The 15,732-nt window shown below is 41.1% G+C and overlaps 1 long non-coding RNA gene across 6 annotated transcripts in view; it reads right to left on the bottom strand.

The window, feature by feature from the left end:
* Nucleotides 1-15,732, bottom strand: part of LOC147415919 (uncharacterized) — a 46,749-nt gene that overhangs the window by 18,462 nt on the left and 12,555 nt on the right. For 2 of the 6 annotated variants that reach the window (XR_015183387.1, XR_015183382.1), the window contains exons 2-7: nt 13,385-13,544; nt 10,377-12,572; nt 9,200-9,337; nt 5,479-5,568; nt 2,971-3,094; nt 2,678-2,828 (exon numbers count right to left, since the gene is read on the bottom strand). This is a non-coding gene — a long non-coding RNA (uncharacterized LOC147415919). The remainder of the gene's footprint in view (nt 1-2,677; nt 2,829-2,970; nt 3,095-5,478; nt 5,569-9,199; nt 9,338-10,376; nt 12,573-13,384; nt 13,545-15,732) is intronic. The other 4 variants (XR_015183384.1, XR_015183383.1, XR_015183385.1 and 1 more) reach the window with 4 other exon arrangements.

Genomic DNA, 15,732 nt, shown 5'->3' with positions numbered 1-15,732 from the left:
AGATGCAAAAGCCCAATTTCAAGCATCATATTTCTATATAAGTTATTAGTTCTCTCCTTTGTTATTTCTGCGGTGATGAGTTGAACTCATGGGTCTTCTCTTGGGAGATTTCCCTTTCCTGTTCCACCCTCTACCAAAATGCTGGTGGGTCTCTCGTGCACAGAAAGCAATGTCACAGGTGTGCTGTAGAAGCCAAACTCATCCATTCATTAGTCCAAAGTCTCCTTTTAACTCAAATACTGTTTGATAATTTAAGAAGTTTGGGACCCAGAATTTACTTAACAACATAAACCAATATTTCCATGTGGTTTCTATAAACTCGCAATCCAGGAACAACATTCAGGGGTTTAATTGCACAAAAGGCAACATCACCAACCTCTCACTCTTGATGACCTGTATTAACACTGAGTCTCAAATCACCTGCAAAAACAATACCACAGTGAAAAAGTAATCTGTCTTGACCTTAGCATACATTTGTCTGTGTGGTATTATAGCAGAGTTCAGAAACTTGAACCATCTCATAAATAAAGAAGGCATTAAAACCATTTGAAAGCACCCCAAGTACACAAAGAAGTGTGAGCTTCGCTGCTCTCTGTCAGTAACCTTTTCCATGAGTCCTTTGCCAGTCTGACCGTGCATGAGGCTGCAGTACTGAAGCAGAAACTGATTAAAATATGCATAGGCACGTGCATGTGTGTGTGTATTTGTATGTACATACACACATTTCTAACTATGTGCTAAGGAAAGCAAGGATGTAGGGAAGACTAAAAAAGCTTTTATGCAGGGCAAGCTTAAGGAAGTCAGGGACAACAGCTCTCAGTAAACTGATCTGAGATTAAGAAAAAAAGGAAATGGTCGCCTTTGATGAAGGAATTTAGAATAGGTACAGCTGCATTGTGCAGGAACAGGAACTTGATAATAAAAACACTCTGATGTGGCATTTACCCCAAGACATCGGTGAGTAAAAATAAATACACATCCACAGAGCTTCAGCTATTCTGGTGCAGTTTAAATCACTTCAGAGCATCACAAGATCTGGGATGTGCTGGAAATTAGGCTTCTAGCTATAATTTAGGGTTGCTGCAACCAGTTACTGGACAGTCATGTCCTTTAGGCGGTCGTGTATAACGTGAGTGGGAGGCAGCATCTGTGGGCAACAAAGTTCTGCATTAGGAAACAGTTATTCAAGGAAAGTTAGCACCTTGAGCCACAACCTATATCACACACATACTTTGTTGACTTTTTTGCTTATTAAGGCTGTTTGCATGGATTGCTACTGTCCTAAAGTCACACAAACCGAAGTCCTCTTGTTCTCACTCATTTGGGCTGCTTTTTTCCAGTCCAGTACAGCTGTCAGTCAGGATGCAACCTCTTTGAGAGCAACAAATGAGCCAGATGCATAGTTCAATGGCCAGACACTTCAAGTCATAACAAGCTAGTGAAGCGAGCTAATTTTGCTTGCAAAAGAATTAACCTTTATTAGCCACTAATACCACTTTTTGCCCTGTGTAGCCCTTTAACCAGCTGCAGCTCCATTGACATCACATTTTGGAAAGATTACTAGTAGCACGTCTGGTTATGGAAAGCTTAGAGTGCTTCCTAGAGAAGCTACCACTTACTAGGACAGCAGAGGAATGAACTTAAATTACCACACTGCAGGCATTCATATGTGATAAATCTTGTAATTTGGACCACAAACCCTGCAAGGCATTTTTGCCCGCATCTAATTTTTAACACATGTTTTTCACATGCAGTATGAGGTATGCATATTAGTAACTTAATGAATTGAGGCCAGAGCTGGTGGAGAACATCTATAGAATTGTATCTATACAGATATATTTTATATGTGTATATAGTCATATATATATATTTGTGTTTATGACATCATGTTTAGTCCTGGTTTTGGAGACAGCAACGGAATCATCTGTATTTTGTATTTTTCTATCTTTATTTCTGTGGAACTGAGAACAGTCAATACCCTAGCTGCACTCATAGACTAACTTTAGACATATTTTTTATGATTCAATATGATTTACAAACCCTGGCTAAACCCTGTGCAGTTACATTTTTTCCTATGGAAGTGTCAGACCACAGTGATACCTTACAACTTTGCAATACGGCTGTACATCAAAAATCACAAATTAACCTGCTCATCTGGAGGATTAGACAAAAGTTCAAACCTATTTTAATCAGCTATGGCATTTCCGACACAGAAAAACAACATAAGCTCTTAAGATCCTAACCATTTGAGTACAGGCAAACCCACTTGATTTCATGTCAAAGGGTTCAAAGTCTGCATAAGGAGCAAAACCACTTTTTCTTAATACAAAGAAGCTGCACAGGTTGCAATGCTGAGAGAGAGAAGAGGAAAAAAAATCCCCCCAAAATAACAGTGTATTAAACAAACCACTTGCAACTTTTCATTAATCATAGAGTAGCTTTGAAGAAGAGGGAGAGCGGTAAGTGTCATAGGTTCCCAGTCAAGTTAATTAGGTTGGGAACCCCAGCCAGTAGCATTTTTTTAGTAACTATAACGATAAAAAAGACCCATGAAGGCAACTGATTGACTAAAAGTAGGAAAAAGGCCATCAAAGACAAGGCAGTGAGATAACCTTACTTTCAGATTTGCCTATCTCAGAAAATTCAGGGTGTGGGCTCCTGCACTTTGGGAACATACCTCAGGCACTGGAATAGTCCTGCTGTATCAAGAAGCACAGCATCACCATGCCTCTCCTATAGCAGTCTCCCAACAAGTGAGCTACAGTTTCAGCCTCATGTGATGTCTTTTATGTTCTTCTTTTTCTAACCTAATAAATAAGGAGTAGGTCCTGAAAGGAATATAAGTGTAATAATGTACAGTAGCAATTAACAAGTTCTGGTATAGCTAGGATGCTCAACACACTCTAAACCAAAGCTGAGTAAAAAAACAAACAAGGCTGAATTATTTCCTTTAACGTGAGTGATACTTACTGTGGATCAGATGCATGACTAGTAGCATTTATAACAGCAACTTTTCACCATTTAGAAAACTGTAAGGAAGGCCTCCCTGGGACCAAACTGGAAATTCTGATGGACGTATTTCAGTATGGAGCAGCTGAAACATGGAATCAAACCATGATTTATCATTCATGGGTAGGATATATGACAGAAAGGAAGCCCTTTCTCACGAAAAGCATACCTGAGCAGGAGCCAGTCCAACCAGAGTTCAGGCTGTGCCAATAGAAATAATAAATATATACCGCTCTGGACAGGATGAGGAGCGGTATTCTCCCTCCTTCTGTCACATGCTACCATGGCTTTGATAAGAAAACCGTGGGTATACACCTTATCAGTTGCAACAAAGAGCATTTATCTTTGCCTTTCTTTCTGATGATGTTCTACAAAGACTACCATAATAGATTCTCAAACTGGAAGTTATTAATGAATGCAATTGCAATCACGCACTTTTCATGATTACGCTGGGCAGGTCCCTACACATTATGTAAAAAGGTAGTCCCTTAAATATTTATCTCACATAGTATAGGAAAAGTAAAGAATCCAGCAGATGAAATCCCACACATCTCATGGAAATGCAATTCCCCTCCCATCTCAGCAACACTATTTCTCCTCAGCAGTGCCACAAGCAACATCTACCTTCGCATTTTCACCTCTCTTATAACCACAGAAACACCAACATTAATGCAGGTCTGATCTTTTAACTAGCTAATTGCTTATACCATCCAAAGCAAATCGGAACAACGTGACAGCTCATCTGGCAGCTCTGCTGCTTCTGTTACTGGTGCTACCCAGGCAGGGCAATAAGGTTGGAGAAAAAATGTTGTACAGCAAAAGCTGCAAGGAAATACCTACCTTGTAAATTGTCCTTGCAAACAAACAGTAGCTATTAAAGGGTACACCTGCTTTATACAGCATACAGAAAGAAAAATATTTTAGAAAGGACATCTGCTGCAGAGTAGCAGTAGCAGAGATTCCCATCAACTCCAGTGAGGCTGACTAAGATCACTTTTAGGAAAAGCAAAACAACAAACAAACCAACCAAATAACATCCTTAAAATGAAGGTGAAGACAAATAAAGTTTCCTGTCAGTGTAACACACCTACAACAGAGGGGAGCAGTAGAGAAGCTACACTGATACCATGCCCACAGCAAAGACTGGCCCTGAGAATACATTTGACATGTACCACAGTCAAAATAAGTGTCATTTGCACCGTGTGATGGTGCCAGGGATACTGACAGTCTCAGCAAGTTTCTGGATTTGATGCATCAGGCATTGAGTTGCCATTGACCCACATGGAAACGACAAACCTGAAAGGAGGGATTACAATTGGCACAGACAACTTGGATTAAATCTGTACTATGGTAAAAATCAGGCTCAGATTTTTGCTTATATTTCCTCTCCCTCCCCCTCCGCTCCCCCCAGAGCTCTTGTGATTAAAGAGTGGAGAACAATGTCAGATCTCACACAGAGTTAACACGGCATGAGGCAGGGAGTCTGCACTAAAGCGATTTTATGGATATACGCTTTCCAATGAAATGAAAACTTCCCTAGCACTGCAGCCCTTCTGCTCCCAAGGCTTTCCCAACTTCTGCGGGTTATTGGCAGTTACCTAAGGACTTATTTTAAGGAATAACTGGAAAATTGCAGTAGTCTGGATCTGTCAGAAGCAACCAGTCCCAGTCTAATATGGGACACAGCACTGCTGGGCAACCAGGCAGTCTGGAAGCACAGAGGCCCTGCAGCTGGGGCTGGAGCGACAAGCTGGAGAACTGCAAAATCCCCTTATCTCCCATGCAGTCAGCTCCTGGCAACAGAATACAGTTGTGCTTACATTGGGGATTTAATTTGGGGGGATTGCAGTTACATGAAATATCTGTAGAGAGGGTTCTTCCCTGCCACCTCCTCTAGGAAATGAGTATGTAGAGTTATTTCGTCCCAGGTCATATTAGCAGAGGAGCCTGGCTATCAGTTCAAGGATGTTTGGGGGACTTATCAGATTATAAAATACTGAAGTGTGATGATTATTCAGCAAGTGCCCTCTCAGTCACCACAACCATCATCTGTGGCTTACCAGCCAGAAACTTCCAAGTCATGAAAACAGAGGCTGTTGACTAGTGAGCCATGTGTGCTCATCTCCAGCCCACGAAACTACCTACCGCAGCAGAGCTGGAGTGCAGCACTGGTGCACCTTAAATTTCAGTGAGGTGTATCAATCAGAGGCTGTTATATCGTGTTCATCACGTATTATCTTGATGCTTACGCAATGCAGGCTCTTTCACAAATTGTTCAGTAACGGGTTTTGGCAACGGTTTTGTGTTACAAGGCTTCTTTTTATATCCCCCGCTGCCTCTTTCAGGCCCTATCCACCCATTCCTTGCAACTATTAATAAAGTATCCCTTCCTCCAGCTGTGAGAGCAGGCTTTGCAGCCTGTTTTTAAGCTATTGTTGCATTTCTAACAATTAAGACTTCACAGCTTACCCTTCATTATCTTCTTTCCTTGAATCCAAATTTTCTTTTCTTGAATCCAAAGTGCGTTTTTAAAGGAGATGTGTCAGCTGACATCTAGTCCTAAAAATAGGCATTCAAAAAGCTAAAACCTATATAAAAGCTTCCAGGATATTTTTTGTTTTGGTTTGTTTGGATTTTTTAAATTCAATACCAGTTTTTCTTTTAAATGAAGTTTCTTCTGCAACCCAAACAGCACTGCTCTGTGTTAGCAAGAAAGAACTTGAGGGAAAAGTTAACTCTAAGCCAACTATCCTCATAGCACCCATGCTCATACCGTCCTTTTAAAAAGCTTGTCCTCTTGCTACCACTGCATTGTCTAGACTCACCCACACAACAGACAGAAAGATAGAGTACATAGGTTATATATGCATTACACTATATATTCTATAGCTATTACATCTATTTCACATATGGTACAGTGAGCACTGATCTCACCACCATCTTAGCAGAAGACCACATCTAAATCTTAGATAAAGCTCTAGAGCGATTAAGAAGTTATGGAAGAGAAGAATGGAGTCAGGGTGCTGCCACACTGCTCAGCTTTAGCCTGGACCACAGCAGGGTACTGCTTGCCTCAATTCAGCAAACCAAAGATCAGACACTGAAATAATGAAGAGTGAACAAGGATTTTGATTGCATCCTTTTTTTTTTTTTCTTTCATTTTTCCATGCTATATTGACACACCACACAGACAACTGACTTTTAGAAGAGGCATGCTCTGCACTCCTTTCAGGGCACCCCAGTCTAAATTTTCAAGGTTTGGACCCTTAAAAAATGGAGGCACTCAAGATAAACAATCACTTTGAAAATCTTGGCCTATATCCCAGTAGGGAGTGAATCTAGTCACGTACACGACAATCTTCAAACTACAGAAGAATTAAGCATTAAAACTATAGAACCACAACAAGCAATATGGAAACAAAAAACCTAGTACGATGCAGCAGCTAAGATCATGTAGCTCTCACTTATCTATTTAAATGATAATTGATCACTACTCAGTTTATTAGTCCCTGCCATGAACCAGAACCCCATTGACTTTCTGTTCCTTGAAAAGCAACCCAAAACACAGTTCCTATGCTATCAAGTTTAAAATATGTGCAGTCAGAGCAACATTCTGTGTTATGTTTTATCTGTACTGTTTTCTCTTCATTACTGAATGCCTGAAGTCCCAGATTTCTCTTACTGACTGCTGCCATTTCTTTTTCCAGTTGACTCCGTCTTTCAGAGGAGTTGCTAACTCTGCTGTTCTCGTACCATTTTTGATTTAATGAGAGTGTAAACCTGTACAAAAGGTGTATACTTGATTAGTATTGTTCTTTTGTCTAAGCATACTCATTCACAAAATCAAAACGCATGGCCAGAAGTAACAGGAAACATCAGTTCTTGAACAATAAAACCTCTGAAAGAAAGTTTTACAAGACAGCTCTGGTCCACAGACCACAATGTAAAAGCTGTTAGATTAAATTATTTTCATTGTCTAGGGTAGAAAAAGGAAGGAGAGAAAGAAAGAAAGAAAGAAAAAAAAAAACAACTTTGTACATCATTATCATAATTAGAGCTAAAAAAAAGTTGGGAATTTAATCCTATAAAATACTTCGGTATTCAACATGTTTCCTAACCTAGGATGAATAAGTAAATATCAATTGTTTTTCATTTTAAAAAAAAATCCAATAAGATAAAAGTTTGGGATTATTTTAGGCAGAAATCCCAATTTTTAGTATTCATGAACTGAAAAAATGTGTTTCAATTTGCTGCGTTCTTTTCCTATTGCATTTCTCATGAGAGCTACAGGAGTGATTGTCTGCATCCCTCGTCCTCTTCTATGGGATAATCATTGCCATAATGTACCAAGCTGCTCAAAGAGAACTAGGATTCTGCTGCTTGGTGGCAAATACCAGCTGGCAAGCAAGCTCAGACCAGCAAAGAGACTGGGAGTGGTAGGCATGTAAACTATAAATTGGCTGAAGAAATACACCATAAAAGGGTAACACAGAATTTACTCAAAACTAAATAGTCTTAAAATGAAAGGTGCCATTTTCTTTTCTGAAATAAAAATAAAACAGCACAATGTTAAAAAAAAAAATAAAAGGTTTGGTTTTTTTCTCATAACATGCTAATTTTTCATAAGTTGCATTGTAATGTCATAATGATGGCAGATTCCTTCCCTGCCCGGATTTGTCTCTTTGAATTCCTGGTATTTCATATTCCCTAAAAGATAATTCTCTTATCAAAATCACCTTTGAATACGAGACAAAAAGCAGGTTAGGGCACAAGTGGTAGAGAAGCTATACTAATATTTTCTTCAGGTTTATTCGGGAAACTCTCAGTGTTAGGTGATCATGCAAAGTTTAGGCTTCTGAACATGTAGGTAACACAATGCTATTGTAATACAGGAAAGCAGGTCAGTTTGCTAGTTAAAACATACAGAACTGGTCAACATGTCTGCTAACTTATTTTCCAAGCTCTGTCACTGACCTACGGTAGTCTTGTAGAAGTCATTTTGACTATATTTGGAAGGTCTAATAGGTCATCTATTTTCTTCCACAAGAGGCATAAGACATAACTCATGTCTACGTAATACTATAGAAGCCCACAGGCAGAAATGGATTAGGGAAACGGAATGTGGAAACAAATGTGACAAATGCATATTTTATGCTGTTCTCTAACCCTCTGTTTGATTAAATAACATGCCCTTCCTCCTGTAACTGCATTGAGTGGTTCCTGCTGCACACTGTAGGAGTTATATCACATTGGAATTATTTTTCTCAAGCATGATTTAACATTATTTTATTTTTAAAGCAATTTTTTAAATAGAAAGATAAAAAAAACTCATGAGAGAATCTTTCAAAATAAATATTCCTCTTTGGTTTTCTCAGGTATTTTCTTCATACCGACCAGATTGCTGCACTCCCCCACTTAACACAGGAACTGAAAAGAAGGACAAAAGAGGAGACAGCTTACACTCTTGCAATGCCCACGGTTGTCTCGGACAACCTGGAGGCCTGTCTAGGCTCAGGGCTGTTTTGTTTCAATACTCAGATGAAAATGCTGCTTGAAGCTGGGCAAGAAACAAGCTTTGCGAGCCCAAACCACAGATGGCACGCTTGCCTTCACCACACAAGCCACCAGGGGTTAAAATCTGGGAAGACACCATTTGGGAGAGCCCACAAAGTCACTTCCGAAGCACAAGCTGTGTTGTCCGTGGGCAAAAGGCAGGCAGGGTCTCTGGGTGCCACAAGTACAAAAGGAGCCTGTATGCATGAGAGCTCTTATCACTGGCAGACTCTAGGACTTGCAAAGTCAGAGCAATGAAGCCCAAAATACATATATATGCAGAACGAGCCACAAAGTTTCCACCCTGATGAAAGCACAATGAGGAAAATCTTTCCGACAGATTCACAGCTGGTTTCAGTCTACAGCCTAAGCATATCTAATGGGCCGCCTTTATCAGAGAAGCTCTCATAGGGTTCTGGCTGCTACTGAGGGCAGTTTGCCACTGTGCAGACCCCTCAACAAAAGTCAGAGAGGACACTGTGTACTCCCTACATGAACTGAGGCATGGGGTAATAGAGACCATCTGCCACAAATTCTGGCCCTACTTAACACCTTGATTAATCTATTCCAGCTCCTAAGATCTTACTGCCGTTATTGTAGCTGCCCTATTAAAGTACTAGAAAAGTGCAAGACATACCTCTCAAGAATCTCATTTCTTCTTCTGTCACTCTCAGACGTAAATTACAGGATTCTACTCATGCGAACGCGGAAGGTAACACCTGGTCTCAAACACTCCTGGGTGAAACTCTGGTTTCTCTAGAGATGGGAGGTTTTCCTGTTAGGAAAGATTAAGAGAAGCTACCACAGTCAGTAAAAGCAGAACCTTTACCTTCTTTTACAGCACATACTACTTAGAAAAGAGAAAAAGTTCAAAACCCCACATCCATTTATGAAAATTTCTACGCTAGGGAGTTGTTGAGATGTTATTGTGTGCATGTCATGCAGTAAGTAAGAAGCACTTCAAATATACATTCTTTATTTTTCCCCCCAGTGGTTTACAGATTTGTCCTGGGACAATAGACGTTTACAGGGAAGGGGGAGATGTCTGTGATTACGGCGGCTTTCAGCTCTTCTTCCTACAGATACCCCGTGGATATTGCTGTATTCTCCGGAATCTAAGCTTCCACTTAAAAAACAATGAAGTTCCTAGCCCATCTGGGTTTGCGGAAGCAGAATGTAAACAGATGTACTGTTGTCTTATTTTAGAAGCTATAGCAAGCCAGACTGAAACAATAGCACTAAGAAATGTCAACTGCTCCCATTCATCTCAGTGGGGTGGGGTGTTAACTTTGAAGCCTAATTGTGACCACTTTAAAGCCAACCTTTTAACTATTTCACTGCTATTGCCACACCAGAAACTCCAAAGTAATGAACTTACCCAGCTTCTGTATTTGTATGCATTACTCTGAGATCTCCTATTCACTTGAAAAGGACACCGCATTACAATCGAACTACTTTGAATATTCTTTCACTTAAGAAGTTAGCTGAATTGTTTGTTACTGTCTTTCAAAATTAGGGTTAAAAGAAAGTCAAGGGTGAAAGGTTAGCTTCATTGTTGATGCTCTCAAAAGTGCAGCACATGGGATTTTATGCTTTTTGCTTTGATCAGGGTGCCCTAACTGCAGTTCACTTCAGTAAACTGATGAGCAGCTACATACAAAACTGAAAATAATTATTATTCAAATAACACAGCACAATCAATTAGAAGGAAAAAAAAAATATTAATGACATGGTAATACATACTCCCAACAATACAAAAGGGGGAAAAGAGGGGAAAAGGGTCTTAATTTTCAAGAACTCATGACTGCCATTACCTTAAATCCAAGGTGCCTCTTGGGCCAGGTACTGAGCATACAGGGAAGTTGCCCTTCTAAAAATGCTTTACATCCCATTTCCAAGAAGCTGATGAGTTCTTCATCAGTAGTCACTCTGAAGTCAGCATGTGAATTTTCCTCTGGGACCAACAGTTGAAGACGAGCAGCTCTATGCACACATTTTTGTAAAGACAACTTCAGATGCTATGGGAATTCACACTGAAAATTATTAGGGCGAGCTACTCCGGCTTATATTTCTGAGCATCCAGAAGCCTGCTGGCACGCAGGCATGGAGTCCCAGAAGCCATGGTGTTGCAAGGCACAACAGAGATGCCTCGCCCAGTTTGGTGAGGCTGTTTGCAGCACACCTGCTTGCTCTCAGCTCAGCCAGCCCTCCTGCCCATCTCCACTGCAGGTCTGCCACAGGTCATGGGTGGCACAGGGCTGCTATAGAGCAATAGATGTAACTCTTCCCAACTCCCACAGTTACTTCTGCACTGATGATCCAGCCACAAGCCTTTTTTTACTTGTTGTCACTTTCTTCCTAATAGCAGATATATCAGGCTGAGAGGTCAACACTAACACCACCACTGCACTACTCTGGCCATCATCAGTACATCTGTGTTAGGTACCGTAACTAGATGATGCTGATGTGTCTGAAGACGCCCTCAATGCAGCTACAGCCACCAGCTCAGTGGGAGTGAAATAGCAAGGGGAATATCATCCAAGTCAGCTTCATGACAGAGCTAAGAGAATGGCATCACTTAGCAAAAGACCTTGAACAAGCAGCTGGGACAGGAATAACCTCTCTAGCTCACAGAGCAGATACTAGAAGAAAGCAAGGTGGAAGGATCTGCATAACACTCACTATATTTACTGTAAGATCATTTGTGCTCAAGGAGTTCTCCTTCCTGAATAAAACTGTCTTTACTTGGGAAGGTCTCAAACTGGTATAAGACGGCCTCTGCATGGTAAGGAATAGGGTTATTTTGGTAGAAGGGGGAAATTTCCTGTCTACACAACGCCTAGGTGTTTGTGGAAACAAAGCCCTAATTCATGCAGTTCAGGTTCTTTCGCCTGCTGCAACAGACAATGCTCTGACGTTGTTATGAATGCATAATCCTTCCATGTGTAACTTCCACTGTAAGCCGGGCATTAGGGTGTTTGGAGTTTGCTGTGAGTAATAAAAACACCAGATCCAAACCCCTCTATTATCAAGTATCAGTATCTATTATCAAGTATTCTAAGTCTTGATCTTTAAACTGCAACAGATTTGTGAAATGCTCATGATAGAAAACTGGAAGTAAATCTCCTTTTTCACTTAAAATCCTGTGAGCACTGACTTCACACACAAAAGGCCTGGTATGGAAAGACAGACACCTTCATTTTCTATTGACTTCAGTCAGCTGTAGCAAGGTGGCAAGTTCTCTGCAGAAGGTGCTGAATAAGATCACATATAAGTTCACACAAGTGTCTGAGGGCTGTTGAACATGTTTTCTGCAGATGTTTAAAGGTACAGAACAAAGGCAGCTGGTAAGTTTACAGTTTTACTTTATCGCTGTATTAAATTCCCATGCAACATCTATAAGGCACCACAGGCTTGTTATAGAAAAAATAAACAGCCTCATAAAAACTGGACTCGCCACTCTTTGCTTTGCCTCGCATCCCTCTTCTTTTCAACTGCTAACAAGTAAAACAACCCCCCGACAGCTGGATGTGCGGAAGCCTGTGCCGGCGGTGTCCCAGTCCGGAGCGACGATGTGGGCTGGAATGCTGACGCTGGCAGGGCTGCCACTGCGTTTACTTAACACTCATTTCTCTCAGTCTGCTTCAGACCAGAAATGCAGGCAATGAAAACCTATTCAACATTTGAGAACCTCGGCCATAGCAGTTAGCAGAGCGGGGTCTTTGCAGGTACATGAAAGAGGCATTCAGAAGACGCTCCCATTCAAGGGAGGTAGAAAGAGAGCCCCCAGCTGTCTCTGGTTACCTTTTATTGGCATGAAAAGGGGGAGGCAGGAGGGCAAGGTTTCAGGACAAATGAAAAACAAGCTTTCTAAGATTCACTGTTCAACCTCAAAACAAAAGCTCGGTGAATTTAAGCTAAAGAAGCTTAGTTCCATTTCTTTCAGTTTAGTAATTTATTATAGTGAAGAGAATGAAAAAGCTGTTTCGAGTAGTGGATTAAACATTACCCTGAAACAGAAGTAGAGCAAGAAAAAAAAAAATATACATTATGAATTCAGAAGTTTCTCAGACAAATAAATAGCAAATCAGCAAACACATGAGAAAGTGTACCATATTAGTAGGTACCCAAGGATCTTTGGCTGAAAATATTTACATCATGATGATAGCTGGACAAAACAGCTGTCACAGAAGCATTATTAAGTAGAGGGTATAATCTGTAAACACCGGCCATCCAAATTAAAGCAAGGTCTGGTGAGATGGATTAGAAATGCCTCATTTCAGGAGGCAGGCACGATGGCTATGGACAGTCCCAGTGCTGCCTGCCCAAGGAAGCCAGCCCAGGACAAGATGAGGGCCCAAAAGTGACACTGCCAGGAGTGTCACTCCCTGGAAAGCCACCAGCAGCTGGGGAGGAGGCATGTCAGCCAGCAGACACCCCTGCCTCTCTCAGCCCATGGGGGCAGGCAGTCCACAAAGCCCCGCACTGTCCCAACCTTGATGCAAGCCCAAACAAAACTCAGTTTTGTAAGACTTGCACGACAGGGCAGACTGTCCCCTGCCACAGTGGATGCCCAGATTAATTCTGGATTCACTCCACGCAGTGCCTTAGGAGACAAGATGGATGGGCCAAAGCTTCCCCACAAGCAGTAGAAAACCTAGTGCACCCCATGCAACCAGGGGCAGCTACGCTACGTGGCAGGGCACAGTGCAGGGACCCCAGGACAGCTCTAGGCACCCATCCTGCAGCCGTAGTGCAGCACAGCACCGTACAGCGAGCGCAGCACAGTGCCGCACCCCAGTCAGCACGCACGCTCACTCACGTGGGGTGAACAGTCAAGTCTCAGCGCAGAATGAGTCTCAGTTCTTCCCATTAAATGAGGACAGTGCTGTGCTCCTGCTTCACATGATCTTTTAAAGAAATGTGAGGTCCTGAGACACTGTAGAAGAGCAGGCTCCAGAAATGTAGATCAGAAATGCCTGCTAAATATGTTCAATAGTGAGTTTAAAAATTTAACAGATTACATCCGTTGGGAAAACATAATTAAGAACTATAATACCTCATATTTACATACTTCTCTATACAAATCTGTTATTTTGCTGTAGAGATGTACAAATATTACCTAATCAGTCACACAGCCAAAGCCTTGGCTTCTTGATGAGCTGCAGAAGTCTTTTAAATTGTGACCACGTGCTCCAAGGTTTGTTGCATTGAATCTAGGCAACTCAAGTTTAGCTGCACTTGTGTAAATACCTTGAGATATCTCAGAGCCCTTTGTAAATTTAGGTGGCCTTCACACCACCTAAATTTAGGTGCATTTGTGAGACCTGAAAAATGATACAGACTAAGTTATTAGCAACTTTAATAATTTTTCAAAGACCAGTATTTTGCATCTAGGTTATATGTTTTTGCTACAGTTTTAATTTCATGCCAGCACATCTCTAGCCAGAGAGCAAACTATCTGGTTGAAGCAATGATCGGGATCATAGAATGCTAGCTATTACCTTGATACACAATGAGATACAGAAAAACAGAAGGATTTATTTGGAATTCGTTTGCCAGTACTGTAGGATTTGCTGTAAGGGAAAATATCCAGGAGTTTATGTAATTCCTTAAGTCTTTGAAGAGGTGAAATGGATAATTTAGAAAAAGTTCTTAGAAGAAAAATATTTTACTCATTACAGTAACTTCTTTTTTTCTAGATCATTCTTTTAGTCTCTTAACATATCTTCAAGCAAACAAGGCCTGCCAAATTTTTTAATCAGACTACTTCTGATCTGTAATCTCTCTGATATGGATCCTATCTCAATAAATCAGTTCACAATCTAGAAGAACCATTAGGATCAAACTACAGCACTTGCAGGCAGGGTATATAGTAGTCACTATATCGTAGCATTATTGTTGGTGATATGAGAGGATAGAAACAATGGTCAAAATTTAGTGTTGGTATGTAAAAATTGGTGGATAAGGCCTTGATTCCTGTCATTTGTCAAGCAATGCTACTGAAGCTGACCTTAAAAGCTAACATTGTTATGAGAGAATGTGATGAGTTGCGTTCCTATAGAAACCTTACTCAAGGCAACAGAATTCCTCCCACTGACATGAATAGGACTTGGTCAAAACCTGGTGAGCAGTAGTGTAAAATGCACACTGAGGAGCAAGAAAAGGGCAGAAGCAACGGGATTTCAATCTCTCAGGCTCAAAGGCTGGATTTATTCTTTTGTCTCAGATCTACTTGCAAGACACCCAATACATTTTGGACACTATATTAAACAGAGATAAACAAATCAGTATCAGTCTTACTTTCTTAAAAAGAGGCTTACTGGCACCATCCTTTCATCTCTTCTCAGATTTTCTGTTGGTGGCAAATCTTGCAGGTGGTAGGATAAATATCTAACAGGCACCTGCTAAATATAATGCAGTTGTATTATGTTATTAAAACTGCAGTCTTTCTTGTGTTTTTGGTGGGATTCACTGTTCTATGTAATGTTACTGGTGTTCCAATACGTATGTCCCAATCAATAACCAGCCTGTTTTCCATCCAGGTCGTCCTTGCCCACCTGACTCCTCCCTTGCAGAGTTCTTTTAGCACATATTTGGGCAAGCTACACTTTCCTTTCTATTTTAACTATTATGGGCAAATGTATGCTAGCCCCTTGCAGAGAATAGAAACTGTGCGTGCACCTGAGCTCCTATCCATGTAAACAACATTGGCAGAGAGTTTAGGAGAGTCGTCTTGTTCGCATTTCTGTTACTGGGCCAAGTTCAGTTCTGTCATGTGCTACTTGACTCCTCCTGTTTCCCCCTTGATTCCATGCCCTTTCCTTCTCCTCCTCACACTGCTCCAGAGCAGAAAAAGGAGCTTGTCCCACTGGGGACAGCGAGAGCCTGTCCAGAGGCTGCTACAAATCTGGTCCCACACTACCACAATAGCCCTATCGTTAACTTGGAAGTCCTAACCATTTCTAGGGAAAGTCTACTGCTCACATAACACATTGGCTCAGCAAAGAAGTAGCAGTCTTTGAGGGGATTTAGCTTTATTCAAAAAGAATCTTCTTTTGCCCATTTAAACATATGAACAGCTGCACCCCTGTTTTAGCATCCCCACTAGCCAGGGCAGGAGAACAAACAGAAATCTTTCTAGGATCGGCCTTCAATGAAGAAAACAAA

This window comes from Leptosomus discolor, chromosome 2, assembly GCF_034619465.1.
Source record: "Leptosomus discolor isolate bLepDis1 chromosome 2, bLepDis1.hap2, whole genome shotgun sequence".
NCBI lineage: Eukaryota > Metazoa > Chordata > Aves > Leptosomiformes > Leptosomidae > Leptosomus > Leptosomus discolor.
The sequence above is the reverse complement of the archived record's forward strand: the minus strand, read 5'-3'. Positions and strand labels throughout refer to the sequence as shown.